The 14610-nt window shown below is 45.0% G+C and overlaps 6 non-coding genes across 6 annotated transcripts; all 6 read right to left on the bottom strand.

Annotated features, from left to right (window-relative positions):
• Positions 1 to 1025: 1025 nt before the first annotated feature.
• Positions 1026 to 1113, bottom strand: trnay-gua (transfer RNA tyrosine (anticodon GUA)). Its single transcript is given in 2 exon segments — positions 1026 to 1061; positions 1077 to 1113. It is a non-coding gene; the product is annotated as a tRNA-Tyr (tRNA).
• Positions 1114 to 4788: 3675 nt separating this feature from the next.
• trnay-gua (transfer RNA tyrosine (anticodon GUA)) lies at positions 4789 to 4876 on the bottom strand. Its single transcript is given in 2 exon segments — positions 4789 to 4824; positions 4840 to 4876. It is a non-coding gene; the product is annotated as a tRNA-Tyr (tRNA).
• A 2421-nt stretch (positions 4877 to 7297) lies between these two features.
• On the bottom strand, positions 7298 to 7385 carry trnay-gua (transfer RNA tyrosine (anticodon GUA)). The gene is given in 2 exon segments: positions 7298 to 7333; positions 7349 to 7385. It is a non-coding gene; the product is annotated as a tRNA-Tyr (tRNA).
• A 1167-nt stretch (positions 7386 to 8552) lies between these two features.
• On the bottom strand, positions 8553 to 8640 carry trnay-gua (transfer RNA tyrosine (anticodon GUA)). The gene is given in 2 exon segments: positions 8553 to 8588; positions 8604 to 8640. It is a non-coding gene; the product is annotated as a tRNA-Tyr (tRNA).
• Positions 8641 to 9806: 1166 nt separating this feature from the next.
• On the bottom strand, positions 9807 to 9894 carry trnay-gua (transfer RNA tyrosine (anticodon GUA)). Its single transcript is given in 2 exon segments — positions 9807 to 9842; positions 9858 to 9894. It is a non-coding gene; the product is annotated as a tRNA-Tyr (tRNA).
• A 3675-nt stretch (positions 9895 to 13569) lies between these two features.
• On the bottom strand, positions 13570 to 13657 carry trnay-gua (transfer RNA tyrosine (anticodon GUA)). The gene is given in 2 exon segments: positions 13570 to 13605; positions 13621 to 13657. It is a non-coding gene; the product is annotated as a tRNA-Tyr (tRNA).
• Between the last annotated feature and the right edge of the window lie 953 nt (positions 13658 to 14610).

The raw sequence follows: 14610 nt of genomic DNA on the forward strand, positions 1-14610 counted from the left end.
CAATGAAACGTTTCATGATGCAAACTGCAGATCAAAGCTTTCCCTCCTCCTTGCATTGCAATTTCAGACAAACACTCAATTCTGCCTCAGCGAACCTTGCAAATGCACCTATTTGCTGACTTTGTCTGGAAGGCCATTCAGGAGATGCCCTCACATGTCAGTGAGCTGAGTGACTGACTTTCTATTTGAAAGACATTCATTCAACCTCAGAGATAGGGGCAGATCATGCACACATTTAATTTCCTTATATGCCACGGCTGTGCATCTTTGACGCTTTCTAAAATTCAATAATCTTCATAGTTGCAACTGTCTGTAAATTTTAATCTCCCTCCAATTTGTGTGCAGCAGCACATTCTTAACTTGGAGCTCTGTGACCTGGCCAAAAGAAGAGGTGAGCTTGACTGGTAATAGGAATAGAATAATGGACTGCCTCTCACAATAAAAGCGCAGGGTCTAGAAGTTGAAGTAATTCACTGCATCATGGCACAACGCACAATGACTTGCTTCACTGGCTACGCTGCACACCTATCTCCAAGTGGCTCGGAGATCAGCAGGGAAGTCCTGCTAGTGTCAGCCTGCTGCCCAAATACAGTAGACGCTTGTCTCCATCAGCAAGTCCTCAAAGCAACAGGTGAGCTTCATCTGAAGGGATTTCAATTTGGATGATGACAGAAGCAGCCAAGAGTGCAATGATATGGATTGAATTAGACACGAGCTGAAAGTTGCTGCTGGGATGACTGTGCAGGGGCAGTGAGCTGGTGTCTCCGACTGACAGATGTCTACTTGTACTTTGAATTGTGTTCTGGGAGTTTGGATGCATTGTAGTCAAAGGAATACCCTGGTGGCCAGCAGGTGCCGAAGAGAATGCAAAGATCCAGGTTCTGGGCGTTTTGAAAAATGAAAAGAAGGGCTGCTGCACCTGTAGATGAATATGCGAAGGAGTAATGTAAAGAGAAGAGTTTGAATGGGTGTCATGCGTTTAGTTGCGCTTGGAATGTTGTTTGTTGAAAAAGGGAAGGGGAGCTTCCTTCGAGCCAGAATTGAACGAGCGACCTAAGGATGTCAGTTTCAATGATCTACAGTCCTCCGCTCTACCAGCTGAGCTATCGAAGGAGAGGCCACATGCAGTTGTTCTTTTCTGGTTATTTCTCACATGCCATTAGCGATTTGACGCTTCATCTCACTCTGCATGTTGCTGCGATGTGAGACTTTGAGCCATTAACAGAACTCCATAGCAAGAGTCTGTGCTACTTTCAATGAAACGTTTCATGATGCAAACTGCAGATCAAAGCTTTCCCTCCTCCTTGCATTGCAATTTCAGACAAACACTCAATTCTGCCTCAGCGAACCTTGCAAATGCACCTATTTGCTGACTTTGTCTGGAAGGCCATTCAGGAGATGCCCTCACATGTCAGTGAGATGAGTGACTGACTTTCTATTTGAAAGACATTCATTCAACCTCAGAGATAGGGGCAGATCATGCACACATTTAATTTCCTTATATGCCACGGCTGTGCATCTTTGACGCTTTCTAAAATTCAATAATCTTCGTAGTTGCAACAGTCTGTAAATTTTAATCTCCCTCCAATTTGTGTGCAGCAGCACATTCTTAACTTGGAGCTCTGTGACCTGGCCAAAAGAAGAGGTGAGCTTGACTGGTAATAGGAATAGAATAATGGACTGCCTCTCACAATAAAAGCGCAGGGTCTAGAAGTTGAAGTAATTCACTGCATCATGGCACAACGCACAATGACTTGCTTCACTGGCTACGCTGCACACCTATCTCCAAGTGGCTCGGAGATCAGCAGGGAAGTCCTGCTAGTGTCAGCCTGCTGCCCAAATACAGTAGACGCTTGTCTCCATCAGCAAGTCCTCAAAGCAACGGGTGAGCTTCATCTGAAGGGATTTCAATTCGGATGATGACAGAAGCAGCCAAGAGTGCAATGATATGGATTGAATTAGACACGAGCTGAAAGTTACTGCTGGGATGACTGTGCAGGGGCAGTGAGCTGGTGTATCCGACTGACAGATGTCTACTTGTACTTTGAATTGTGTTCTGGGAGTTTGGATGCATTGTAGTCAAAGGGATACCCTGGTGGCCAGCAGGTGCCGAAGAGAATGCAAAGAGCCAGGTACTGGACGTTTTGAAAAATGAAAAGAAGAGCTGCTGCGCCTGTAGATGAATATGCAAAGGAGTAATGTAAAGAGAAAAGTTTGAATGGGTGTCATGTGTTTAGTTGCGCTTGGAATGTTTTTTGTTGAAAAAGGGAAGGGGAGCTTCCTTCGAGCCAGAATTGAACCAGTGACCTAAGGAAGCCAGTTTGAATGATCTACAGTTCTCCGCTCTACCAGCTGAGTTATCGAAGAAAAGGCCGCATGCAGTTGTTCTTTTCTGGTTATTTCCCACATGCCATTAGCGATTTGACGCTTCATCTCACTCTGCATTTTGCTGCTATGTGAGACTTTGAGCCATTAACAGAACTCCATAGCAGGAGTCTGTGCTACTTTCAATTAAACGTTTCATGATGCAAACTGCAGATCAAAGCTTTCCCTCCTCCTTGCATTGCAATTTCAGACAAACACTCAATTCTGCCTTCGTGAACCTTGCAAATGCACCTATTTGCTCACTTTGTCTGGAAGGCCATTCAGGAGATGCCCTCACATGTCAGTGAGCTGAGTGACTGGCTTTCTATTTGAAAGACATTCATTCAACCTCAGAGATAGGGGCAGATCATGCACACATTTAATTTCCTTAATTGCCTCGGCTGGGCATCTTTGACGCTTGCTAAAATTCAATAATCTTCATAGTTGCAACTGTCTGTAAATTTTAAACTCCCTCCAATTTGTGTGCAACAGCACATTCTTAACTTGGAGTTGTGTGACCTGGCCAAAAGAAGTGGTGAGCTTGACTGGTAATAGGAATAGAATAATGGACTGCCTCTCACAATAAAAGCGCAGGGTCTAGAAGGTGAAGTAATTCACTGCATCATGGCACAACGCACAATGACTTGCTTCACTGGATACGCTGCACACCTATCTCCATGTGTCTCGGAGATCAGCAGGGAAGTCCTGCTAGTGTCAGCCTGCTGCCCACATACAGTAGACGCTTGTCTCCATCAGCAAGTCCACAAAGCAACGGGTGAACTTCATCTGAAGGGATTTCAATTCGGATGATGACAGAAGCAGCCAAGAGTGCAATGATATGGATTGAATTAGACACGAGCTGAAAGTTGCTGCTGGGATGACTGTGCAGGGGCAGTGAGCTGGTGTCTCCGACTGACAGATGTCTACTTGTACTTTGAATTGTGTTCTGGGAGTTTGGATGCATTGTAGTCAAAGGAATACCCTGGTGGCCAGCAGGTGCCGAAGAGAATGCAAAGAGCCAGGTACTGGACGTTTTGAAAAATGAAAAGAAGAGCTGCTGCGCCTGTAGATGAATATGCAAAGGAGTAATGTAAAGAGAAAAGTTTGAATGGGTGTCATGTGTTTAGTTGCGCTTGGAATGTTTTTTGTTGAAAAAGGGAAGGGGAGCTTCCTTCGAGCCAGAATTGAACCAGTGACCTAAGGAAGCCAGTTTGAATGATCTACAGTTCTCCGCTCTACCAGCTGAGTTATCGAAGAAAAGGCCGCATGCAGTTGTTCTTTTCTGGTTATTTCCCACATGCCATTAGCGATTTGACGCTTCATCTCACTCTGCATTTTGCTGCTATGTGAGACTTTGAGCCATTAACAGAACTCCATAGCAGGAGTCTGTGCTACTTTCAATTAAACGTTTCATGATGCAAACTGCAGATCAAAGCTTTCCCTCCTCCTTGCATTGCAATTTCAGACAAACACTCAATTCTGCCTTCGTGAACCTTGCAAATGCACCTATTTGCTCACTTTGTCTGGAAGGCCATTCAGGAGATGCCCTCACATGTCAGTGAGCTGAGTGACTGGCTTTCTATTTGAAAGACATTCATTCAACCTCAGAGATAGGGGCAGATCATGCACACATTTAATTTCCTTAATTGCCTCGGCTGGGCATCTTTGACGCTTGCTAAAATTCAATAACCTTCATAGTTGCAACTGTCTGTAAATTTTAAACTCCCTCCAATTTGTGTGCAACAGCACATTCTTAACTTGGAGTTGTGTGACCTGGCCAAAAGAAGTGGTGAGCTTGACTGGTAATAGGAATAGAATAATGGACTGCCTCTCACAATAAAAGCGCAGGGTCTAGAAGTTGAAGTAATTCACTGCATCGTGGCACAAGGCACAATGACTTGCTTCACTGGCTACGCTGCACACCTATCTCCAAGTGGCTCGGAGATCAGCAGGGAAGTCCTGCTAGTGTCAGCCTGCTGCCCAAATACAGTAGACGATTGTCTCCATCAGCAAGTCCACAAAGCAACGGGTGAACTTCATCTGAAGGGATTTCAATTTAGATGATGACAGTAGCAGCCGAGAGTGCAATGATGTGGATCGAATTAGACACGAGCTGAAAGTTGCTGCTGGGATGACTGTGCAGGGGCAATGAGGAGGTGTGTCCGACTGACAGATGTCTACTTGTACTTTGAATTGTGTTCTGAGTAGTTTGGATGCATTGTAGTCAAAGGAATACCCTGGTGGCCAGCAGGTGCCGAAGAGAATGCAAAGATCCAGGTTCTGGGCGTTTTGAAAAATGAAAAGAAGGGCTGCTGCACCTGTAAATGAATATGCGAAGGAGTAATGTAAAGAGAAGAGTTTGAATGGGTGTCATGCGTTTAGTTGCGCTTGGAATGTTGTTTGTTGAAAAAGGGAAGGGGACCTTCCTTCGAGCCGGAATTGAACCAGCGACCTAAGGATGTCAGTTTGAATGATCTACAGTCCTCCGCTCTACCAGCTGAGCTATCGAAGGAGAGGCCACATGCAGTAGTTCTTTTCTGGTTATTTCTCAAATGCCATTAGCGATTTGACGCTTCATCTCACTCTGCATGTTGCTGCTATGTGAGACTTTGAGCCATTAACAGAACTCCATAGCAAGAGTCTGTGCTACTTTCAATTAAACGTTTCATGATGCAAACTGCAGATCAAAGCTTTCCCTCCTCCTTGCATTGCAATTTCAGACAAACACTCAATTCTGCCTCAGCGAACCTTGCAAATGCACCTATTTGCTGACTTTGTCTGGAAGGCCATTCAGGAGATGCCCTCACATGTCAGTGAGCTGAGTGACTGACTTTCTATTTGAAAGACATTCATTCAACCTCAGACATAGGGGCAGATCATGCACACATTTAATTTCCTTTTATGCCACGGCTGTGCATCTTTGACGCTTTCTAAAATTCAATAATCTTCATAGTTGCAACTGTCTGTAAATTTTAATCTCCCTCCAATTTGTGTGCAGCAGCACATTCTTAACTTGGAGCTCTGTGACCTGGCCAAAAGAAGAGGTGAGCTTGACTGGTAATAGGAATAGAATAATGGACTGCCTCTCACAATAAAAGCGCAGGGTCTAGAAGTTGAAGTAATTCACTGCATCATGGCACAACGCACAATGACTTGCTTCACTGGCTACGCTGCACACCTATCTCCAAGTGGCTCGGAGATCAGCAGGGAAGTCCTGCTAGTGTCAGCCTGCTGCCCAAATACAGTAGACGCTTGTCTCCATCAGCAAGTCCTCAAAGCAACGGGTGAGCTTCATCTGAAGGGATTTCAATTCGGATGATGACAGAAGCAGCCAAGAGTGCAATGATATGGATTGAATTAGACACGAGCTGAAAGTTGCTGCTGGGATGACTGTGCAGGGGCAGTGAGCTGGTGTATCCGACTGACAGATGTCTACTTGTACTTTGAATTGTGTTCTGGGAGTTTGGATGCATTGTAGTCAAAGGAATACCCTGGTGGCCAGCAGGTGCCGAAGAGAATGCAAAGAGCCAGGTACTGGACGTTTTGAAAAATGAAAAGAAGAGCTGCTGCGCCTGTAGATGAATATGCAAAGGAGTAATGTAAAGAGAAAAGTTTGAATGGGTGTCATGTGTTTAGTTGCGCTTGGAATGTTTTTTGTTGAAAAAGGGAAGGGGAGCTTCCTTCGAGCCAGAATTGAACCAGTGACCTAAGGAAGCCAGTTTGAATGATCTACAGTTCTCCGCTCTACCAGCTGAGTTATCGAAGAAAAGGCCGCATGCAGTTGTTCTTTTCTGGTTATTTCCCACATGCCATTAGCGATTTGACGCTTCATCTCACTCTGCATTTTGCTGCTATGTGAGACTTTGAGCCATTAACAGAACTCCATAGCAGGAGTCTGTGCTACTTTCAATTAAACGTTTCATGATGCAAACTGCAGATCAAAGCTTTCCCTCCTCCTTGCATTGCAATTTCAGACAAACACTCAATTCTGCCTTCGTGAACCTTGCAAATGCACCTATTTGCTCACTTTGTCTGGAAGGCCATTCAGGAGATGCCCTCACATGTCAGTGAGCTGAGTGACTGGCTTTCTATTTGAAAGACATTCATTCAACCTCAGAGATAGGGGCAGATCATGCACACATTTAATTTCCTTAATTGCCTCGGCTGGGCATCTTTGACGCTTGCTAAAATTCAATAACCTTCATAGTTGCAACTGTCTGTAAATTTTAAACTCCCTCCAATTTGTGTGCAACAGCACATTCTTAACTTGGAGTTGTGTGACCTGGCCAAAAGAAGTGGTGAGCTTGACTGGTAATAGGAATAGAATAATGGACTGCCTCTCACAATAAAAGCGCAGGGTCTAGAAGTTGAAGTAATTCACTGCATCGTGGCACAACGCACAATGACTTGCTTCACTGGATACGCTGCACACCTATCTCCAAGTGGCTCGGAGATCAGCAGGGAAGTCCTGCTAGTGTCAGCCTGCTGCCCACATACAGTAGACGCTTGTCTCCATCAGCAAGTCCACAAAGCAACGGGTGAACTTCATCTGAAGGGATTTCAATTTAGATGATGACAGTAGCAGCCGAGAGTGCAATGATGTGGATCGAATTAGACACGAGCTGAAAGTTGCTGCTGGGATGACTGTGCAGGGGCAATGAGGAGGTGTGTCCGACTGACAGATGTCTACTTGTACTTTGAATTGTGTTCTGAGTAGTTTGGATGCATTGTAGTCAAAGGAATACCCTGGTGGCCAGCAGGTGCCGAAGAGAATGCAAAGATCCAGGTTCTGGGCGTTTTGAAAAATGAAAAGAAGGGCTGCTGCACCTGTAGATGAATATGCGAAGGAGTAATGTAAAGAGAAGAGTTTGAATGGGTGTCATGCGTTGAGTTGCGCTTGGAATGTTGTTTGTTGAAAAAGGGAAGGGGAGCTTCCTTCGAGCCGGAATTGAACCAGCGATCTAAGGATGTCAGTTTGAATGATCTACAGTCCTCCACTCTACCAGCTGAGCTATCAAAGGAGAGGCCACATGCAGTAGTTCTTTTCTGGTTATTTCTCAAATGCCATTAGCGATTTGACGCTTCATCTCACTCTGCATGTTGCTGCTATGTGAGACTTTGAGCCATTACCAGAACTCCATAGCAAGAGTCTGTGCTACTTTCAATGAAACGTTTCATGATGCAAACTGCAGATCAAAGCTTTCCCTCCTCCTTGCATTGCAATTTCAGACAAACACTCAATTCTGCCTCAGCGAACCTTGCAAATGCACCTATTTGCTGACTTTGTCTGGAAGGCCATTCAGGAGATGCCCTCACATGTCAGTGAGCTGAGTGACTGACTTTCTATTTGAAAGACATTCATTCAACCTCAGAGATAGGGGCAGATCATGCACACATTTAATTTCCTTATATGCCACGGCTGTGCATCTTTGACGCTTTCTAAAATTCAATAATCTTCATAGTTGCAACTGTCTGTAAATTTTAATCTCCCTCCAATTTGTGTGCAGCAGCACATTCTTAACTTGGAGCTCTGTGACCTGGCCAAAAGAAGTGGTGAGCTTGACTGGTAATAGGAATAGAATAATGGACTGCCTCTCACAATAAAAGCGCATGGTCTAGAAGGTGAAGTAATTCACTGCATCATGGCACAACGCACAATGACTTGCTTCACTGGATACGCTGCACACCTATCTCCATGTGTCTCGGAGATCAGCAGGGAAGTCCTGCTAGTGTCAGCCTGCTGCCCACATACAGTAGACGCTTGTCTCCATCAGCAAGTCCACAAAGCAACGGGTGAACTTCATCTGAAGGGATTTCAATTTAGATGATGACAGTAGCAGCCGAGAGTGCAATGATGTGGATCGAATTAGACACGAGCTAAAAGTTGCTGCTGGGATGACTGTGCAGGGGCAATGAGGAGGTGTGTCCGACTGACAGATGTCTACTTGTACTTTGAATTGTGTTCTGAGTAGTTTGGATGCATTGTAGTCAAAGGAATACCCTGGTGGCCAGCAGGTGCCGAAGAGAATGCAAAGATCCAGGTTCTGGGCGTTTTGAAAAATGAAAAGAAGGGCTGCTGCACCTGTAGATGAATATGCGAAGGAGTAATGTAAAGAGAAGAGTTTGAATGGGTGTCATGCGTTGAGTTGCGCTTGGAATGTTGTTTGTTGAAAAAGGGAAGGGGAGCTTCCTTCGAGCCGGAATTGAACCAGCGACCTAAGGATGTCAGTTTGAATGATTTACAGTCCTCCGCTCTACCAGCTGAGCTATCGAAGGAGAGGCCACATGCAGTAGTTCTTTTCTGGTTATTTCTCAAATGCCATTAGCGATTTGACGCTTCATCTCACTCTGCATGTTGCTGCTATGTGAGACTTTGAGCCATTAACAGAACTCCATAGCAAGAGTCTGTGCTACTTTCAATGAAACGTTTCATGATGCAAACTGCAGATCAAAGCTTTCCCTCCTCCTTGCATTGCAATTTCAGACAAACACTCAATTCTGCCTCAGCGAACCTTGCAAATGCACCTATTTGCTGACTTTGTCTGGAAGGCCATTCAGGAGATGCCCTCACATGTCAGTGAGCTGAGTGACTGACTTTCTATTTGAAAGACATTCATTCAACCTCAGAGATAGGGGCAGATCATGCACACATTTAATTTCCTTATATGCCACGGCTGTGCATCTTTGACGCTTTCTAAAATTCAATAATCTTCATAGTTGCAACTGTCTGTAAATTTTAATCTCCCTCCAATTTGTGTGCAGCAGCACATTCTTAACTTGGAGCTCTGTGACCTGGCCAAAAGAAGAGGTGAGCTTGACTGGTAATAGGAATAGAATAATGGACTGCCTCTCACAATAAAAGCGCAGGGTCTAGAAGTTGAAGTAATTCACTGCATCATGGCACAACGCACAATGACTTGCTTCACTGGCTACGCTGCACACCTATCTCCAAGTGGCTCGGAGATCAGCAGGGAAGTCCTGCTAGTGTCAGCCTGCTGCCCAAATACAGTAGACGCTTGTCTCCATCAGCAAGTCCTCAAAGCAACAGGTGAGCTTCATCTGAAGGGATTTCAATTTGGATGATGACAGAAGCAGCCAAGAGTGCAATGATATGGATTGAATTAGACACGAGCTGAAAGTTGCTGCTGGGATGACTGTGCAGGGGCAGTGAGCTGGTGTCTCCGACTGACAGATGTCTACTTGTACTTTGAATTGTGTTCTGGGAGTTTGGATGCATTGTAGTCAAAGGAATACCCTGGTGGCCAGCAGGTGCCGAAGAGAATGCAAAGATCCAGGTTCTGGGCGTTTTGAAAAATGAAAAGAAGGGCTGCTGCACCTGTAGATGAATATGCGAAGGAGTAATGTAAAGAGAAGAGTTTGAATGGGTGTCATGCGTTTAGTTGCGCTTGGAATGTTGTTTGTTGAAAAAGGGAAGGGGAGCTTCCTTCGAGCCAGAATTGAACGAGCGACCTAAGGATGTCAGTTTCAATGATCTACAGTCCTCCGCTCTACCAGCTGAGCTATCGAAGGAGAGGCCACATGCAGTTGTTCTTTTCTGGTTATTTCTCACATGCCATTAGCGATTTGACGCTTCATCTCACTCTGCATGTTGCTGCTATGTGAGACTTTGAGCCATTAACAGAACTCCATAGCAAGAGTCTGTGCTACTTTCAATGAAACGTTTCATGATGCAAACTGCAGATCAAAGCTTTCCCTCCTCCTTGCATTGCAATTTCAGACAAACACTCAATTCTGCCTCAGCGAACCTTGCAAATGCACCTATTTGCTGACTTTGTCTGGAAGGCCATTCAGGAGATGCCCTCACATGTCAGTGAGATGAGTGACTGACTTTCTATTTGAAAGACATTCATTCAACCTCAGAGATAGGGGCAGATCATGCACACATTTAATTTCCTTATATGCCACGGCTGTGCATCTTTGACGCTTTCTAAAATTCAATAATCTTCGTAGTTGCAACTGTCTGTAAATTTTAATCTCCCTCCAATTTGTGTGCAGCAGCACATTCTTAACTTGGAGCTCTGTGACCTGGCCAAAAGAAGAGGTGAGCTTGACTGGTAATAGGAATAGAATAATGGACTGCCTCTCACAATAAAAGCGCAGGGTCTAGAAGTTGAAGTAATTCACTGCATCATGGCACAACGCACAATGACTTGCTTCACTGGCTACGCTGCACACCTATCTCCAAGTGGCTCGGAGATCAGCAGGGAAGTCCTGCTAGTGTCAGCCTGCTGCCCAAATACAGTAGACGCTTGTCTCCATCAGCAAGTCCTCAAAGCAACGGGTGAGCTTCATCTGAAGGGATTTCAATTCGGATGATGACAGAAGCAGCCAAGAGTGCAATGATATGGATTGAATTAGACACGAGCTGAAAGTTACTGCTGGGATGACTGTGCAGGGGCAGTGAGCTGGTGTATCCGACTGACAGATGTCTACTTGTACTTTGAATTGTGTTCTGGGAGTTTGGATGCATTGTAGTCAAAGGGATACCCTGGTGGCCAGCAGGTGCCGAAGAGAATGCAAAGAGCCAGGTACTGGACGTTTTGAAAAATGAAAAGAAGAGCTGCTGCGCCTGTAGATGAATATGCAAAGGAGTAATGTAAAGAGAAAAGTTTGAATGGGTGTCATGTGTTTAGTTGCGCTTGGAATGTTTTTTGTTGAAAAAGGGAAGGGGAGCTTCCTTCGAGCCAGAATTGAACCAGTGACCTAAGGAAGCCAGTTTGAATGATCTACAGTTCTCCGCTCTACCAGCTGAGTTATCGAAGAAAAGGCCGCATGCAGTTGTTCTTTTCTGGTTATTTCCCACATGCCATTAGCGATTTGACGCTTCATCTCACTCTGCATTTTGCTGCTATGTGAGACTTTGAGCCATTAACAGAACTCCATAGCAGGAGTCTGTGCTACTTTCAATTAAACGTTTCATGATGCAAACTGCAGATCAAAGCTTTCCCTCCTCCTTGCATTGCAATTTCAGACAAACACTCAATTCTGCCTTCGTGAACCTTGCAAATGCACCTATTTGCTCACTTTGTCTGGAAGGCCATTCAGGAGATGCCCTCACATGTCAGTGAGCTGAGTGACTGGCTTTCTATTTGAAAGACATTCATTCAACCTCAGAGATAGGGGCAGATCATGCACACATTTAATTTCCTTAATTGCCTCGGCTGGGCATCTTTGACGCTTGCTAAAATTCAATAATCTTCATAGTTGCAACTGTCTGTAAATTTTAAACTCCCTCCAATTTGTGTGCAACAGCACATTCTTAACTTGGAGTTGTGTGACCTGGCCAAAAGAAGTGGTGAGCTTGACTGGTAATAGGAATAGAATAATGGACTGCCTCTCACAATAAAAGCGCAGGGTCTAGAAGGTGAAGTAATTCACTGCATCATGGCACAACGCACAATGACTTACTTCACTGGATACGCTGCACACCTATCTCCATGTGTCTCGGAGATCAGCAGGGAAGTCCTGCTAGTGTCAGCCTGCTGCCCACATACAGTAGACGCTTGTCTCCATCAGCAAGTCCACAAAGCAACGGGTGAACTTCATCTGAAGGGATTTCAATTCGGATGATGACAGAAGCAGCCAAGAGTGCAATGATATGGATTGAATTAGACACGAGCTGAAAGTTGCTGCTGGGATGACTGTGCAGGGGCAGTGAGCTGGTGTCTCCGACTGACAGATGTCTACTTGTACTTTGAATTGTGTTCTGGGAGTTTGGATGCATTGTAGTCAAAGGAATACCCTGGTGGCCAGCAGGTGCCGAAGAGAATGCAAAGAGCCAGGTACTGGACGTTTTGAAAAATGAAAAGAAGAGCTGCTGCGCCTGTAGATGAATATGCAAAGGAGTAATGTAAAGAGAAAAGTTTGAATGGGTGTCATGTGTTTAGTTGCGCTTGGAATGTTTTTTGTTGAAAAAGGGAAGGGGAGCTTCCTTCGAGCCAGAATTGAACCAGTGACCTAAGGAAGCCAGTTTGAATGATCTACAGTTCTCCGCTCTACCAGCTGAGTTATCGAAGAAAAGGCCGCATGCAGTTGTTCTTTTCTGGTTATTTCCCACATGCCATTAGCGATTTGACGCTTCATCTCACTCTGCATTTTGCTGCTATGTGAGACTTTGAGCCATTAACAGAACTCCATAGCAGGAGTCTGTGCTACTTTCAATTAAACGTTTCATGATGCAAACTGCAGATCAAAGCTTTCCCTCCTCCTTGCATTGCAATTTCAGACAAACACTCAATTCTGCCTTCGTGAACCTTGCAAATGCACCTATTTGCTCACTTTGTCTGGAAGGCCATTCAGGAGATGCCCTCACATGTCAGTGAGCTGAGTGACTGGCTTTCTATTTGAAAGACATTCATTCAACCTCAGAGATAGGGGCAGATCATGCACACATTTAATTTCCTTAATTGCCTCGGCTGGGCATCTTTGACGCTTGCTAAAATTCAATAACCTTCATAGTTGCAACTGTCTGTAAATTTTAAACTCCCTCCAATTTGTGTGCAACAGCACATTCTTAACTTGGAGTTGTGTGACCTGGCCAAAAGAAGTGGTGAGCTTGACTGGTAATAGGAATAGAATAATGGACTGCCTCTCACAATAAAAGCGCAGGGTCTAGAAGTTGAAGTAATTCACTGCATCGTGGCACAACGCACAATGACTTGCTTCACTGGCTACGCTGCACACCTATCTCCAAGTGGCTCGGAGATCAGCAGGGAAGTCCTGCTAGTGTCAGCCTGCTGCCCAAATACAGTAGACGATTGTCTCCATCAGCAAGTCCACAAAGCAACGGGTGAACTTCATCTGAAGGGATTTCAATTTAGATGATGACAGTAGCAGCCGAGAGTGCAATGATGTGGATCGAATTAGACACGAGCTGAAAGTTGCTGCTGGGATGACTGTGCAGGGGCAATGAGGAGGTGTGTCCGACTGACAGATGTCTACTTGTACTTTGAATTGTGTTCTGAGTAGTTTGGATGCATTGTAGTCAAAGGAATACCCTGGTGGCCAGCAGGTGCCGAAGAGAATGCAAAGATCCAGGTTCTGGGCGTTTTGAAAAATGAAAAGAAGGGCTGCTGCACCTGTAGATGAATATGCGAAGGAGTAATGTAAAGAGAAGAGTTTGAATGGGTGTCATGCGTTTAGTTGCGCTTGGAATGTTGTTTGTTGAAAAAGGGAAGGGGACCTTCCTTCGAGCCGGAATTGAACCAGCGACCTAAGGATGTCAGTTTGAATGATCTACAGTCCTCCGCTCTACCAGCTGAGCTATCGAAGGAGAGGCCACATGCAGTAGTTCTTTTCTGGTTATTTCTCAAATGCCATTAGCGATTTGACGCTTCATCTCACTCTGCATGTTGCTGCTATGTGAGACTTTGAGCCATTAACAGAACTCCATAGCAAGAGTCTGTGCTACTTTCAATTAAACGTTTCATGATGCAAACTGCAGATCAAAGCTTTCCCTCCTCCTTGCATTGCAATTTCAGACAAACACTCAATTCTGCCTCAGCGAACCTTGCAAATGCACCTATTTGCTGACTTTGTCTGGAAGGCCATTCAGGAGATGCCCTCACATGTCAGTGAGCTGAGTGACTGACTTTCTATTTGAAAGACATTCATTCAACCTCAGACATAGGGGCAGATCATGCACACATTTAATTTCCTTTTATGCCACGGCTGTGCATCTTTGACGCTTTCTAAAATTCAATAATCTTCATAGTTGCAACTGTCTGTAAATTTTAATCTCCCTCCAATTTGTGTGCAGCAGCACATTCTTAACTTGGAGCTCTGTGACCTGGCCAAAAGAAGAGGTGAGCTTGACTGGTAATAGGAATAGAATAATGGACTGCCTCTCACAATAAAAGCGCAGGGTCTAGAAGTTGAAGTAATTCACTGCATCATGGCACAACGCACAATGACTTGCTTCACTGGCTACGCTGCACACCTATCTCCAAGTGGCTCGGAGATCAGCAGGGAAGTCCTGCTAGTGTCAGCCTGCTGGCCAAATACAGTAGGCGCTTGTCTCCATCAGCAAGTCCTCAAAGCAACGGGTGAGCTTCATCTGAAGGGATTTCAATTCGGATGATGACAGAAGCAGCCAAGAGTGCAATGATATGGATTGAATTAGACACGAGCTGAAAGTTGCTGCTGGGATGACTGTGCAGGGGCAGTGAGCTGGTGTATCCGACTGACAGATGTCTACTTGTACTTTGAATTGTGTTCTGGGAGTTT

Source organism: Scyliorhinus torazame, chromosome 11, assembly GCF_047496885.1.
Source record: "Scyliorhinus torazame isolate Kashiwa2021f chromosome 11, sScyTor2.1, whole genome shotgun sequence".
Lineage (NCBI taxonomy): Eukaryota > Metazoa > Chordata > Chondrichthyes > Carcharhiniformes > Scyliorhinidae > Scyliorhinus > Scyliorhinus torazame.